Genomic DNA, 17,128 nt, shown 5'->3' with positions numbered 1-17,128 from the left:
ATCACTGAGGCGCGAGCGCCCTCTACGAGGCGCTTATATGCCCAAAAGTGGAGAGTGTTCAGTGACTGGTGTGATACCAAGAGCTTGAACCCCAAATCGTGCGAGATACCAAGTGTACTCACCTTTTTGCAAGAGCTGCTGGAGGCGGGCCGCACACCCTCCACGCTCAAAGTCTATGTGGCTGCCATAGCGGCATCACACAATCTTGATAAAGAACGCTCATTAGGGAAAAAACTACCTAATCATTCGTTTCCTAAGAGGCGCTAGGAGGATGAACCCTCCTCGCCCCCCCTCGGTACCGATCTGGGACCTGGCCACGGTCCTGGACGCACTCAAGAGTGCCCCGTTCGAACCTCTCCGAACCGTGCACCTTAAACAGCTCTCGGTCAAAACTGCGCTCTTGCTGGCACTCGCCTCAGTCAAGAGAGTGGGCGACCTGCACGCGCTGTCATCAAGCGCTGCTTGCTTGGAATTTGGACCTAACGACTGCAGAGTTGTCCTTAGGCCAAAGCACAGGTATATTCCTAAAGTGCTCTCCACACCTTTCAGAGTACAGGTGATATCTCTGGCAGCGCTATCATCTCCAGCAGACGAAAGCGACGCTAATTTGCTCTGCCCGGTCAGGGCGCTCAGAGTATACTTGGAACGTTCTGCCTCGTTCAGACAGACGGAACAATTATTCGTATGCTTTGGCGGCCGCACTAAAGGTCTCGCAGTTTCAAAGCAAGGAATATCGCGCTGGATAGTAGATGCTATAGCGCTGGCTTATGAAGCCAAGGGCCTTCAATGCCCCTTAGGCGTCAGAGCTCACTCTACGAGGAGCATGGCCTCCTCGTGGGCGTGGTCGAGTGGGATACCCATTGAGGATATTTGTGCGGCGGCAGGCTGGGCCTCGCCTTCGACATTTATCAGGTTTTATAACCTACAGGTCCCCTCATTGCATTCCAACATTCTATCAGCCTGACTGTAGTATGGACTGGAGTACGTATATGCTGAGCATTATCTCCTCCCTTATAAGGGCCGTCTCTGACTGACTTAGAGGGTTTTTTATGCATATCAGTAAACAGAAAAATCAGTACATAAGATATGTGCTTGTGTTTTTACAATGAGCGCCCCACCATGGGCCACCTTGGGGCAAAGGCGCTCTGTATTATCCCATTATATAGCTCGCCGTTGGCCGGCTCGTTGAATAATCACTTTGCTTTAAGGCTCAGGCATCTGCCTCTGGCTTTATAGAGCGAAGTCAGCACGCACGGCGTTTTGCATGGTGTTCCCATAGCGTAAGCTACTTACGCAATAGGAGAGACCTCTCGAGAGGAAACGACTCGGTTACTAACGTAACCTCGGTTCCCTGAGAGGAGGGAACGAGTATTGCGTAAGCTGCCGTGCTTGTGCTTGGTCAGTCGCTTCAGTCGATTGAACCTAAAGAACTCTCATGACGGGGCGCCTAATATATAGCCTTAGCCACGCCCATCTTGGCGGGCTCTGAGCGCGCTCATTGGTTGCGCGTTCAGAGTCGCCCCGTCATTGGTTCGAGCAAGTTGCCGCAGCACAGCCAATGACCGAGCTGCCTCGCTCATTGCTGTCTGCTGTGCAGCTGCAATGCGTTTTACATAAAGACTTCAATATTTCTCGAGAAACAGAGTTTTCCCATAGCGTAAGCTACTTACGCAATACTCGTTCCCTCCTCTCAGGGAACCGAGGTTACGTTAGTAACCGAGTCGTTTTCATACTTGCATTACAAGCTGTCCCACTCACTTTGGTGATCGTTGTGCTGCACTAAAAGACTGAACAGAGCAGGTGAATGCTCTGACATCGTGATCCACTTATATATCTTCTCCCTCATAAAGAATATTATCCATAACGAGCAAATTAAAAATGAAACATGATTGTCACTAGAGGGCGAAATGCAACTGTCGAATCCGCAGGTAGTTTTCACCTGTCAGTCATTGATGCTCTATTGGGGCTTTTCCACAGCACGGTACAACTGGACTCTACGCCGATACTAAATGTGACATCAATATCCTGCAGATCACTGATTGGTCAGGGAGAATCGTCACTACCAGCGTCATTGAATTTCAGACACATGACATCAACCCGCTAGTTTTAAAGTTAGTAACAGCGATATCAGTATCATTTGTTTATGCAACTTTCAAATTGTGAAAAAAGAAATGGCTGTGCGCAGAACCACGCCGTGGTCAATGAACGAGGTGCAGACGGTCCACTCGTTAGCGATGAGCGAAACGAAAAAGTCTCTCAGGAAGTGTCTCAGCTTTTGGCTGCACACGGCTACCACCGAACCTACCAACAGTGTAGTTGAAACTTAAAAGTGACTACAGAACTATCAAGGAAAAGTTGATGGCGAGCAATGGGAGGGAGAGTGCCCTTGACTGGCGTTGATCCACGATGGAGGATGGTATGTTTTGTTATGTTAACTCTATACTCTGCTTGAAAGCTTCACTTTATTTTGTTGACCAGCTACTGGAAGCTTGCTTCTAAAACAACCAGGCCAATTTAACTGTTACACTTGTATCAGCATGCAACAACTGCTTTATGCAGCACAATGAGCTAGTAGCTAACAGCTAGCAGTTGTGTTATTGTTTTGGTTAGTTTGTGTCATTTAAGATGATGTCAGAACAGTAAAGGTCATGCAACTATGACGATCAGACTATAATCTGATGAGGGGCACTAAACTGCAATGGAAATGCAAGCTCAGAAATTTAAAGCGAGTAGAGTTGAGGCGAGTCGAACCGTAACGTACACTGGAAAAGTGCCATATGGCATATTGGCCATACCAAGATGGCAGCTAGAATACTTCCGGTGGCTTCATCTCCTGCTGACAGTTTGCGATCCAGTTCTATATATCTTTCAGGGGTACAAACACGTTCAGTCTGAAGAGCCCCTAAAGCAGCATCCTGTCATGGAGGAGCCATTCACACCGAACACTTTTAAACCAAATGCTTTTTTGCATTTGTCTGCGTTCTTTTAATTAATGAATTTGATGTAAAAATGGGCTAGATTGCCATCTTTGACCGCTGCATCATGTCTCGCTGATTTTTCAGCATCTCGCGCAGGAGCATCATATTTTTTAGATGCTGTGCCAGTTTAAAAAGAACACAAACTTTTTAGAACGTGTCTCGAGACACCTGCGTTCTGTTCTAATCGTGTCGCTGTGTCTATATTTTCTGAACACAAGAATGCTTTTGGTTTGAATGGCCCCTAAGGCAGCATCCTAACTATCATGGAGGGGTCTGGTCGATTTTTTTTGCATTCATCTGCACGGTTTTTCAATTATTTTTCAATGTACAGGAAATATGCGCTTGAAGGACATCTTTGATTTATATTTTTTTCAGCTACTCAAGAGTGCCATGTGTCTCAAGACATCTGTGTTCTGTTCTATTTGTTGCTCTGTGTCATGCTTTTATTAGGATGCAAATTCAGTCTGAACAACCCCTTAAGGCATCATCCTGTCATTGAGAGCCCGTTCACACCGAACGCTTTCACACCAAATGCATTATTCTGAATTCTTTTGAAAATATTGTCCTATGTAAACATTGGTTAGATTAGACCACTTCCTTGTATTTGTGGGCTGGTGCTTCGTATTGAGTTAATGAGCCCTGCTCATTAATCCAACCCGAATTCACCTGTGTGGAGGGCAGCGAGGGCTTTAAAAACCGGTTCTCGTCAGTCAAGGATTTAACTTCTCTTCTCACCTGTTTTCCCTGGGGTGGTGGCAGTTGTTGTGTAAACACAATAAAACGAGCGCCTATTATACCCAAAGCAAAGGTGATTTGGAACATTTTCACCAGACACTTAAGTCTCTATTGCGTGCTTACTGTACGGAGATAGATGGTGATTGGGAATAGGGATTATCTTGGCTGATGTTGGCTGCCCTAGAGGCTAGTCAAGAGAGTATAGGTTTCAGTCCGAATGATCTAGTGTTTGGGCACACTGTTTCGAGGTCTGTTAGCAGTGTTGTTGGATAACTGGACATGGAATGAGCCTCCTGAAAACTTTATAAATTACGTGAATGATTTTAGGCTCAGACTTTATGAAGCAGGCAATTTAGCAAAAGAAAAGATGCTCAACTCTCAGTCAAAATGCAATGTTTTTCCTTGGCGATCTTGGTTGGCACTTTTTCCAATAGGCTGTTCCCCCTTTCAAGCCCAGTATTCTGGCACTTTTACTTTATTGAAGCACATTGTTTATCTGAATTATTTTATTGCTACTAACCAGAGAAAGTCCACTCAATTATGCCATATTAATCTGTTAAAACCTTACTATTGCTGGTTGTCTAAGTTGTAGGATGGGGGCACTAAAACGTTAAACCTGCTCTAGTGGTTTAGACTGCCTCGCACTCACCTTTGGAGAATGAGGTGGATGAGGGAGTCTCACCACCAGATATTGGTATATTGCAGGTTTGTTTAAAGAACTTTGTGTGTATGAATAATCTGGATGTTTTGCTGGCTCATCTAACTGACTTTAGACATGCTGAACTTATATGCATCACTAAATGATACGCCACCCTGTTTGTTGACATTCTGTCTTGTACACACTGAGTGGAACATGATATTGACATTAGCGATGTTGAGCCCATCCTCCAGCATTTCTATTGTGCTTCCCCAGAAATGTGTAAGCATTTCAAAGCCGAGGTTCACTATATGCTTGATCATGCCTTTGCGCAGCTGACGTTTTCAGGCTGGGCATTGCCCTGTTTGCTGGAGAGTAAAACTGATGACAGGTTTAGCTTTTGTACCGATTATAGGAAGGTAAATAAAGTGACTAAACCCAATTCCTTCCCTCTCCTTCGAATGGAGGATTACGTAGAAGAATTTGGGGCTGCTAAATTTGTGAGTAAATTTGATCTACTGAAGGGCTATTGACAAGTCCTTCACAACATGACACAACATGCTCAAGATATTTATGCTTCTATTACACCTGCGGGATTATTCTCATAAGGTTATGAGCTTTGGTGTAGCCTGTGCGGAGGGCGGTAAAGGCTTTTAAAAACCGGCTCTTGTCATTTTTGGTGTGCCTCTCCCCAATCCAGGCTTGTGATGTTTATATTTATTCTTGTTTTGTTATTATAGTGTCAGATTAAAGAGAATGGCAAATTTTAAGGACATGTCTTGAGACACCTGCGCTGCATCTAGCTTTTTTAGCTCAAGAACATATTCGGTGTCCTAGAATGAACATTACTTTAACAAACATTTTTAAAACTGACTTCTACATGCTGCTTTCTGTTTTGCTGCAGTTAGAGGTGCTACGATAACAGTGTGTTTTATTAACTTCCACACAAATCAGGGGTAGTAGGGCTGTTTAGGACTTTATAAACACTTATTTTACGCTCTATTACTCACACCCTGCTATGTTATTTTATCAAAACACTTTTACTCTAACGCATAATTTGAAGAATGATAAATTTTAACACTGGTATTACAGACCCATTTACATTTATACTCCCTGTTCCATTGTGATTAACATCCACTGTAGCTCACCTGATAAAGTGTTGAACTTTGGACTCGGAGATCGAGCCAAGCCAAGGACACTCAGAAAGAAAGTGAAAGTGAAGCGAAAGTGCCATAGAAGCAACACGACATGACATGGTTGCTTCAGTAAATGTGCTTTTCATTTCACATTTTAGGACAATATCGGTTATGTTTAGGTGTTGATTAAGGGTAAGGATGTCTGTTTTGTTTATCTTTCATTTATCATTAAGGACACTATTGGTTAGGTTTAGGTTCTACTATTCACCTTAACCTCATCTAATTACAGTGTCATTTCACATGCTTTTGGCGCCCCCTCACTGGAAATTTCACTGGGAAACTGCAGCCAAACACGCAGGGCTGGACTGGTAATCTGGCATACCGGGAATTTTCCCGGTGGGCCGACGCATTTTGGGGCCGATCAGGGGTGAACTGGTCATCGGGAGAACTGAGCGGGCCGGTGGTTCGGCCGCGAAACGGGCTGGGAAACGAATGTGCCACAACAAGCAAAAATGAGCAGCCGCATAACGCAGAACGGACCACAAAACGCCGGCGCGATATGCGGAAAAGGACAGCGAACACCCCCACCCCGCTCAAAATGTTTTGAGACATTTGCCATGTAAAATACTGGGCTGATTTCTCTTCCCAGTCCAGCCATGCAAACGTGTAATGAACCACATAATTTAGGTTGCAAAAATGTTGCCATTCTCACTTTATTTCATGAAATCAGGCTGCTCGTGGAACCTCATAAATGACTGATTTGTAACATTACATAGGCAGCAATAGTGCATTATACAAACAGCGCAAGATAACGCAATACAACTGAAGCATAAAAACATGAACACATATTGGGTAAATATGCCAATTTTTTATTAAACTAAACCATTTTGTTGACACTCTTCAGTACTAAATGAAGTATGTATATAATTAACATTTCTCTAGCTTTGTCTGCCATATTGTCTCTTCACAAAGCATTCCGAATGGCCCTTCCCGCTTAGGATACAAGTAAAGCTGCCTTTGAAACCGGCCAAAATGAGTTATCTTAGAATACAGGCAAACTGTACTGCCTACATTTTGAAACAGCCTTCATGTTGGAAGTATGCCATTGATGCCTGTGTAAGCATCTCACTAGGTTTTGGAGCGGAGCAATGGATACAGTGTCTTGTTTTGTTTTTAGTGGAGATATACAGGTCCATTACTCTGCAGCAAATGTCCCCGGAGGCCCATGCAGCAATACATATGTAGAGACCAAATCAGGTTAACCTCCTGCATACAGCGTCTGTCTTGGTAGTATGTGTCCCCATGCTTACAGATGTATACCAATACACATGCTCATACACACAAAATCAAACCCAGAAGTGTATGAACAGAGATTCCCTAATCTCTCTCTCGCTTTTTGGCTCTAACCTGATGACTAATCTTAGCCAAGTGTTTACCACTCCTCCTGCTATCATCTGGCACACTGGAATGCAGATCAGTGCCTGACAAATAGCTTTTCACTCAAGAGCTGCACACTTATTATTAAGAGGCAGGTGTACAAATATACACACATAGACACTTCCGTCTGGTACATGCAAATTAAAAGGTAGCATTAAAATTTGACTTAAAGGGATAGTTAACCCAAAAATGAAAATGTTGTCATCATTTACTCACCCTCTTGTTGTTCCAAACAAGCATGACATTCTTTCTTATTTGGAACACAAAAGGAAATTATAAGCAGAATTTTAGTCTTAGTCACTGCCTAACTCCATCTCCTTTTGTGTTCCACAGGAGAAAGAAAGTCATACAGTCATACATACCAACAAAAGGTTTTAAAATGGGGAATAAATAATAATAATGATGATTTTAATCAGTGCTTTCACATTGTGGTGCATTCTGTTTGAAATAAAACAAGTTAAGTTGAGACACCACTCACCTGCTCCAGGGATACTAAATTGTATAATGATATTTTTAGCGTGGTACCTTCTTAGGCATTACCAATGCAAATTAAGACTAATAATACATGTAGAGATCAAGGAGTTGAGCTATAATGGCTCTGTTCCAAAAATCTAGTGAGCTGCCTGCTTAGACAACATTTTAAGGCATTTGATGCATGCATCCAACATGGCTGTTCAAACAGTAGGAAAGCATAACTGTGCTTAATTAATAATTTGCTATATAATTTGCTTTCTTTATGTTATTTTTGGTGCAATAAATAATCTTAAGTAGCTTGTATTTATCTTGCCTATTAGGGTAAGTATTTAAATTATATTATAAATATACAAAATATAAACATAAAAAAAAAAAAGCTTTTGAATCTATTAAAAAATCTTCAAATCGTTTCACTTTCAATCCATAAATACTACTAGCTAAGCAACTTACTAATGGCGAATTGGAATCAACTTTGTCCATGATATCGCTTTATAAACAGGAAACTTGAAAGGGACATCTTAATGGGCTCCTCCCTTTTTCTAAATAGTCAAAAGCCTTTATTTATTGTATTACTTTCTGATCTTGTTTCATGTTCTTAATTAGTTTCATTTTTTTTGTTATGTACAGTAAATATGAGCAAAGAAGGCTGTGAATAATATGTCTTTATTGTTTATCCTTCTGATCTTTCATTCAAAATATTCACAAAAATCTATCCTCTTAAGGATATCAAACAATTGCAAACACAACACAAGTTTTATCAAGAAACAAATATATGTGTGGCACAATTATTGAAACTATTTCATTCAAAACTTTTCCAAGATAACAGCTCTGAGTCTTCTCCTATAATGCCTAATGAGGTTGGAGAAACATCTGGAGAAGTGATCTGACACCATTCGTCCATACAGAATCTCTCCAGATCCTTCAAATTCCGAGGTACACACTGATGGACTCTCCTCTTCAGTTCTCCCAACAGGCTTTCTATGGGGTACATGTCAATGGACCATGTCAAAAGCTTGATTTTGTGGTCAGTGAACCATTTTGTGTTGATTTTGATGCATGTTTTGGATCATTGTCCTGCTGGAATAGCCAACCAGGGCCCATTTTAAGTCGTTTGGCAAAGGCAGTCAGGATTTTATCTGTTGTTATTTGATAGGGTCCATGATGCCATGTATCTGAGCAAGATGTCAAGGACCTCTGGCATAAAAACAGCCCCACAACATTAAAAATCCACCACCATATTTAACTGCGGTCATGGTGTACTTTTCCATATGGCTACCTCTCTGTGTGCGCCAAACCCATCTCTGATGTTTATTGCTATTTTTGTTTTATCTGACCATAAATCCCGGTCCCATTTGAAGTTCTAGTAGTGTCTGGCAAACTGAAGATGCTTGAGTTTGTTGTTGGATGAGAGCAGAGGCTTTTTTCTTGAAACACTCCCAAACAACTTTTGTGATTTAGGTGACATCTGATGGCAGTTTTACTGTTACAGATAACCATGTTTTCTTTGTTTTTTTGTTGTTGTTTTTTTGCAGAAACCATGGTTTTACTATGGTAATACTATAGTAACTATGAAGTGTTCATTAAGTTACCATATATATTTTTGTCTTTGTTTTTTTTTTTTTTGGCAAAATCCATGGCTTTAATACAGAATACTGTATGCCTATAGGAACCCATAGTTGGGCCCATAGTTTTACTCTAGACTAACAATGGTAATTCTTGTGATTACTATGGTTTTACAAAAAATTTGTACAATGTTTAAATAAAATGTGTAATTTGTATTACCATAGTTTTCGTTTCCCTGTACTACTACAATAGATTTACTATGCATATCAAGGTTAAAATATAGTAACTATAGTAAAAATATGGTAAATTTATTAAGAAGTCACACAAAAAAAATTCCTTTGAAAATATTTTTTTGAAATTGAACAGTGAACATACATTAATAAAATATTTTATAAATATTTTGTTTCAAAAAGACGACGCACTTATGTGAAGGGGCTCAAGTGAATCTGTGAATAGTTTACTGTTTCACTAAAATGAACAGGACTTCCCAACGCTTCTTATGTCAATTAGTGAATTGTTTATTTTAACCGGTTTATTTATAGCGACCAAGAAAAACGATTCACTAAAATGCTATGGGCTTTTTACTGCGTTGACAAAATGTAGCATTCCATACCGCTGCTTGTTAAAAAAATGTATTATCTTGTTTTGAAAAAGTTTACTATTTACATTTACATTTATGCATTTGGCAGACGCTTTTATCCAAAGCGACTTACAGTGCACTTATTACAGGGACAATCCCCCCGGAGCAACCAGGAGTTAAGTGCCTTGCTCAAGGACACAATGGTGGTGGCTGTGGGGCTCGAACCTACAACCTCCTGATTACCAGTTATGTGCTTTAGCCACCACTCTATTTAAACACTGTTTAAATAAAATAGTTAAAATACTGTCACAATATTGCAAAATACTACTTTTAGCTAGTTACTCCCCAACACTGCTTCAAAGGTACATGTAGATGCCTATGTCTAAGCACAGCCGTAGTCAGTATATCACTCCCATTTCCTTTCTGTTAGTTACTACACTTGAAAAATCATGTATTCTTATCACATGCACACACAGTAAATGCTGCCCAACACTGACACCACTCTACGTTTGCATTAAGTGATGAGACTGTGCATTTCATTTCCCTTCTTGCCCTTTACATCATGCTTTTAAGTGGACTCTTTAATATTCAGCTAGCACAGCTTGAGAAAATATAATGGTCATTCATCAGCTGCTGTCAATTTCTCATTGCAAACACATAAAGGTTTATCCATTAAAAACGAGTCATTTAAATGGCACTCTCAAACATATTTCTGCCCCTCACACAACGTTATGACAACGTTCCCGCAAATTATGACTTATGCTAATGGCTCCCGAAAGGCCATAATGAGCAGCGAAATAGGAAGAGAGAAGTCGCTGAACCACACAGATAAACATAAGGGGTTGTTAATGGACAATGGAATGAAAAGTCAATGCGGAACGTGGACGTCTCGAACCGCTGGGCCATTGCGTGTCCATTTGTATCCCAGTGGACTATAGCTAATGCGCAATCTGGGGTTAGAGCACAAGAAAGCCCATTGAATAATGCACTCAATGATGTTTGCTCTCCAAAATGCCATGGATCCAGCAGAAAACATGCCACCCATGGGATCAGACTCTTGTGCTCAACCTTAAGGAAGTGTTATCGAGTTTGCATTGAGTGTAATGAAAGTGAGCAAAGACTCATTAGCGGAGAGTGTTACTTTAGCCTTAGGGCAAATTGACGAGAGGCATAGAATGCATGTTTAAAACTAATTCCTCACCATTTATGTGGGTGGTATTGATCGTACAATCTTTACCAGCTAGAAATTATCACAAAGTCTTACTAGAACTAGTGTAGGGCTTCTGTTTTGTACTTTTGTAATTTAATACAAAATTTCAATTTCAAATTACATTATCAGCAATAATTTTTTCAGCAAGAGTGATTTGAGTAAGTTTTTAAGTATTTCAAATTATTTAAATATATACAGTATATATATACATGTATATATATATATAAAAAGTTAAATTAAACCGGGTGCACAATGTTAGATATTTACATTTACATTTATGCATTTGGCAGATGCTTTTATCCAAAGACCCTTTTTACAGGGACAATCCCCCAGGAGCAACCTGGAGTTAAGTGCCTTGCTCAAGGACACAATGGTGGTGGCTGTGGGGATCGAACCAACAACATTCTGCTTAACAGTTTAGTGCTTTAGCAACACTACACCACTGTAAAGGGATCAATGGAAAGGAGGAGGCGAGAACCGGCTTTTCAATATAAATAATAGTTTAATGAGAAACTTAAAAGACACAAACACACACATGACGGACACGTCCGCTAACGATCTCTCTCTCCCGCACGATACTCGGCAGTCGGCTTTTAAACCTCAGAGGCTTGATTAGCCTAATATGGAACCGGGTGCGTAGGATCATGTCCCGGCCCCGCCCTCCGCCCTGCCACATTCCTCCCTCGTTCTCTCAGGCTGGGGACCCCCGGCCTGAAGTACACCCCCCCCCCCCTCTTTCCCTGGGGGAGGGCGTGCCTTCTGCACTGTCTGCCGGCAGGTCATCCCCATCTACCTGGACGAGGGAGGGGACAAGGGGAGGGAAACAGAAATAATTAAAATGGGGGGTACTTCCTGTAACAGTGTAGTACCCCCCCAAAACACTGTACAATTTAAAAGAGGGTAAAGGCCAACGCAGAGCGACAGTGAGAGAGAGAGAGGAGAGAGAGATGAGAAAAAAACAAAAAAACTCTTACTCGCCAGTTCTCCGATACGCCGCAGCTTGTTCCTCGGTAGTCGGCCTTTAAACCTCAGAGGCTTGATTAGCCTAATACGGGACCGGGTGCGTAGGATCACGACCCGGCCCCGCCCTCCGCCCTGCCACAACCACCATCACTCCTATTTATGGTACTTTATGATTGTGGCTTGTCAGACTGTATGATATGATCCTGTTAAGATATTGGGTAAAATCCATGGCACATTGAGTTTGGTCCCAATCATCCTGATTGACAGTGCTGACTTGGTGTTTTATCTGAACTGGCCATTGTAAGAACAGTTGCAACTGCGTGACTGTAATACAAAATGTCTAAAACTCCCAGAACTTCGTCGGAGGCTAAAATGAAACACAAAGGCAATTAATTGGCTGTTGGTGAACATGTCAGACTAAGCAATCAAAGATTACAGAAATCTTTTGCAATCCCCAAATTTTGTCACAGACGTCAAAATCTTGGCCAAAATCGTACAGTGCAAACCCAGCTTTACTAGCCACTAGTGAAACTAGATGATTTATTTATTTTCATTTTTCAAATGTCATACAATTTGAGATTATTATAATCAGGTTTAAATTATATTTAATTATATTTAAGGCCACAATGCAAATATTGGATTTTCTTTCATTTGAACCAGGATGTAATTTTTAGTATATTTAAAAATGTAAAGTTCTGATTTAAAACGAAAATTAAATAATCAAGATTCTGGCGTTTTCTTGGTCACTAATTAAATAAAAGCAAATTTGTGACATATAGTATGTTAACCTAGTACGAAAGGTCAGATTTTCTTGCTTCCATTGACCCTGTTTCCACCTGGATTTAAGATGCGTTTCAGGTGATCTGATCACATGTGGTCAGTCCTAAATAGAGGTCTTAACGGGGTCTAAAATGTTTTGTGATCGGATCACAGAAACCACATACAAATGTGATCGAAAATGCATGTGACCAGATCACATTTGAGGTGTAAATGCTAATTAATTCTGTATGCGTCCTGGCAGCAGTAAAGCACAGCCCCACACCTATCAATCAACCGTGGTGCTTAAACAAGAGTTTAAACTTTGTCGTTTACAAGCGGCTTTAAAAATAAATAACTGCCCGATCTGAACATTTTAAAAAGCGGATAAAAACACAATAACGAGAGCTCCACAGATCATCTTTAGTGTGTCTGATATCAACACAGATGACAAGCACGAACACCTGAAGCTCCTTTAAGACAGGTAATACACAAAAATTATTTATAATTCTGCTTGACATGTAGTGTTTTTGCTTAGATTCAATTTCAACCACACATGGGAGATTTTTTTTTGCACTTTCTTTGTCTTTTCTGACTTTGTTGCACTTTATTATCATGCAGTAAACACACTGACATAGTGATCGACGCATGTCGTCATGAATCAGAGACCCTCCCCTCCAAATCTGATCTCAAGTGGTCACAGGAGATGCATTTAAGCAACAAGGTGTAAACAGCAATGTTTCTCACCTGACCACATGTGATCAGATCACCCGAGACGAATCATCATACCAGATGGAAATGGGGTCATTGAAGATTGTAACATTTCTTCCACACTCCTCTCTATGTAACTATACTTCTTTCGAATTCCATTGTATTACTACAATGCAACCCACAAAAATCCATGTTGTCTTCATCTATCGCCCTCCAGGTCAGCTGGCAAACATTCTCGAAGTGTTGGATGTCCTGCCCTCCTCCTTACTGGAAGATGGCCACTTGTCGTTCTTGGAGATTTCAAAATACTGCAAGACAAGCCCCAGGCCACTGAACGTCATACTCTTCTGGCTTCGTTTGAGTTGGGAAGACTAAGCACTACAGCAACTCACAGATTGGGCAACCAGCTGGACCTTTTTACACGTAACTGTACCAACTCAAAAATTCTTGTTACTCCTTTCCATGTCTCTGATCACTACTTTGTTCAATTCAACATGACTCTACAATCTATATTAAAACAGACTCCGCCTTTGGTTTCCTTTCTCCATAAACTCCGTTCTCTTTAACCCTCACAATTTTCCACTGCTGTCTCTACCTCTCTTCCCACACAAAACTTATTTTCCACCCTGGAAGTAAACGCTGCCACAGACACACTAAGCTCTACTTAAACAACCTGTCTAGACAGCATCTGTATTCTCTCCTCTAAGCCAGCATGTATGACACCACCCAGCCCCTGGCTCTCTGACATTCTTTGTGAACATCGGACTGAACTCAGGGCGGCAGAGGTGAGATGGTGGAAATCATAAGACCCAGCAGATGTGGATAAGTATCAGTCTCTGCTTGCAACTTCTTCAGATAATGTTAAATCTGCAAAAAAATTATATTACCAGAACAAAATCAACAGCATCACAGACACTCATAGCTTGTTTAGAACATTCAACACACTTCTCTGTCCTCCCCCTCCACCGCCTGACACATCACTGACAGCAGATGTCCTCTCCACATTTTTTAATAATAAGGTTACAGCCATCAGCAATACATTCACAGCACCACACCCTGTCAAACACCCGCCTCCTGTATGTAGCTCTTCTGTCTCTATGTTCTCTCCTCTGACTGACACTTTCTAAACACCCCACCACCTGTTCCCTTGACCCATCCTACCTTCTCGAGGCCATCTCTCCATTCATCCTGCCTGCACTCACATACATAATTATAACATATCTATACTTACAGGCATTTTTCCCACTACATTTAAGCAGGCTCGGGTAACCCCACTGCTGAAAAAACCTGCACTTAACCCCACACAAGTAGAACACTACAGACCAGTCTCTCTCATACCATTCATGGTGAAAACACTTGAAAGGGCAGTTTTCAATCTCTCACAGAACAATCTGCTGAATGACAATCAATCAGGCAGACGAAAGCTGGATCCAGATCATCAGTCCTGATTCTACTGGACCTTTCTGCAGCCTTTGACACAGTCAACAATCAGATCCTGCTCTCCACCCTTTCTACTCTGGGCATCACAGGAACTGTGCTTGACTGGTTTAATTCCTAATAAAGCCTGGAGAGGTGAGGTCCAAGTCACATCAGCTACTTACTGGGGTACCTCAGGGGTCAGTGCTTGGGCCATTTCTCTTCTCTATATACACAAAATCACTGGGACCCATCTTTCAGGGACATGGTTTCTCTTACCACTGCCATGCCAATGACGCATTTACATTTACATTTATGTATTTGGCAGATGCTTTTATCCAAAGCGACATACAGTGCAATTATTACAGGGACAATCCCCCCGGAGCAACCTGGATTTAAGTGCCTTGCTCAAGGACACAATGGTGGAGGCCGTGGGGTTCGAACCAGCGACCTTCTGATTAACATTTATGTGCTTTAGCCCACTCCGCCACCACCACTCCATGATACATAGCTCTACTTGTCTTTCCAGCCAAACAACACCATGGTGACTACTCGAATCTCTGCCTATTTTACAGACATCTTGGCCTGGATGAAGGAACACTACCTGCAACTTAACCAGCCAAGACTGAGCTCCTTGTCTTTCCAGCCAACCCTGCTGTTGAACACAACATAACCATGCAGCTGGGTTCAACTACAGTAAAGCCTTCCAAAACTGTCAGAAATCTAGGGGTAACCATCGATAACCAACTCAATTTCACAGACCACATCTCAAAGACAGCATGATCATGTAGATTTACACTCAGATAAGACCTTTCCTCTCTGAACATGCCACATGTCTTCTTGTTCAGTCACTTGTCATAACTAGACTGGACTACTGTAAGGCTCTCATTGCAGGCCTTCCTGCATGCACAATTAGACCTCTGAAAATTATCCAGAATGCAGCAGTATGTCTGGTCTTTAATAAGCCAAAGAGAGCACATGTTACACCACTCCTTGTCTCTCTTCACTGGCTGCCGGATGATGCACATATCAAATTAAAGGCTCTGATGCTGGCATACAGAACAGTCACTGGGTCTGCTCCAGCATACCTAAAATCATTGTTCCCACCAAATGTTCCCACCAAAAGCCTGCAGTTGGCTAAAGAATGGCACCTTGTACCAACATAAAGAGGTATCCAAACACTTCTTGGACTTTCGGTTTCTTCATACCACATTGGTGGAATGACCATCCCAACTCCATCCGTGAAGCTGACTCACTCTCTGTCTTCAAAAAACGGCAAAAAAATAAATCTTTTCCACGAGTACAAGTTACTGTTGCACTTTAATCTGTCTTGAATACTACTATTCAGATGCTAGTGAAACTTTGTAATACAGCACTTTTCATACCACTGTCTCCTTAAGATGATTCGCTTATAATGTATTCCTCTTTTGTATGTCCCTTTGGATAGAAGTGTCTGCCAATTGAATAAATATAAAACAGGGCAGCTGTAGCTTAGGTGGAAGAGCGGGTTGTCCAGTAATCAATTCCCGGCCCACACGACTCCACATGGCGAAATGTCCTTGGGCAAGACACTGAACTCTACGTTGCTCCAAGTGGCAGGCTAGCACCTTGCATGGCAGCTTTGCCATCACTGGTGTTTAAATGTGTGTGAATGAGATGCAGTGTAAAGCGCTTTCAATACCACTAAGGTAAATTTATATCATGCTGGAAAACATGGATCATCTGGTTTGAACAAACTTGTGGAGACCATGCCAGCTCAAGTGCATGCTGTCATTAAAGAAAATGAGGGACATGAAAAATTATGAATTCTGCTATTTTTCAATGCAAATTTTTTGCTGTTACAGGACAGTCTCAAGACGAAAGTGTTACCATACCAACGTTAACATTTCACCACGAAAACCTAATGGACAGAACGGTCTCTCCTCAGTTCGGACAACTATATAACAGGATCGGTAATCTTTGGATATACTGTATATCCTTAGAAGTACATTATGTTTTGTTACATTATACTATCATATTGATATTTTACATCCCCTAACTCAACCCTATTACTAAACCTTACCAAATAGCACAAATAACATGTAACAAACAGGTAAATTTAGTAACAATAATTTTTGTTTCATTACAGTATTATATAGATAGTTTAGATCACCTAACCCCACCTGTACGCCCAAACCTAATACATTCTCAACAATATAAAATACATGACAATCAGATAATAATTAAAAATATATATTTTCCTCTTTCTATGAATCAATACAATACATTTTATAAGCAAAATGACATTGCTTTTTTTTCTCAGATATGCCCATAGTTTCTTGACAGAATATACATATATTAGTTACTATACTTTTTACTATAAAGTAAAATCTCAATGCTTAACCGATCCTTTATGAATTACGATTTCAAGTATTTGTCCCATCTATGTTTTTCATTCCACACAGAATAGATTTAAGACTGCTGGAAAGAAGGATCAGCTGACAACTGTTCTTATTCTTTCACGAGAGTCCAATGAAATGCTCAAGCATGGCT

The sequence above is a fragment of the Xyrauchen texanus genome, chromosome 33, assembly GCF_025860055.1.
Source record: "Xyrauchen texanus isolate HMW12.3.18 chromosome 33, RBS_HiC_50CHRs, whole genome shotgun sequence".
Taxonomy (NCBI): Eukaryota; Metazoa; Chordata; class Actinopteri; order Cypriniformes; family Catostomidae; genus Xyrauchen; species Xyrauchen texanus.
Note: the sequence above shows the minus strand (reverse complement) of the source record.